This window comes from Myotis brandtii, unplaced genomic scaffold, assembly GCF_000412655.1.
Source record: "Myotis brandtii unplaced genomic scaffold, ASM41265v1 scaffold244, whole genome shotgun sequence".
NCBI classification, from domain to species: domain Eukaryota; kingdom Metazoa; phylum Chordata; class Mammalia; order Chiroptera; family Vespertilionidae; genus Myotis; species Myotis brandtii.
The window spans coordinates 4,697,532-4,697,851 of NW_005359225.1; positions in this window are offsets into that span (position 1 = coordinate 4,697,532).

Here is a 320-nt window from a genome sequence, read left to right on the forward strand (position 1 = left end):
GACTCCATGGGGCTGCGCTCGTAAAGGTCTGGGCACGGGGCCTGGCACCCGGGAGGCGCTCCCACACGGCGGCTGTGTTTATGGTTAAGGAAGGAGTCCCGGGGGTGACAGCTGTGTAAACTGCACAGCGCGGCGGCCGAGCGGACGAGTATTCTTAGCACCCGCCCCCGCCCCGGCCACTCTCTCCAAGTCAACAAACTTGAGCCTTTGTGGGCGGGATGCCGAGTGGGGAGCCCCCCAAACCCGGGCTGATCCGACACCCCCGGCCCCCTTCTCTTCCCTCTCCTCCCCTCCCGCCTGGTGAGGGCCAGGCACCTGGA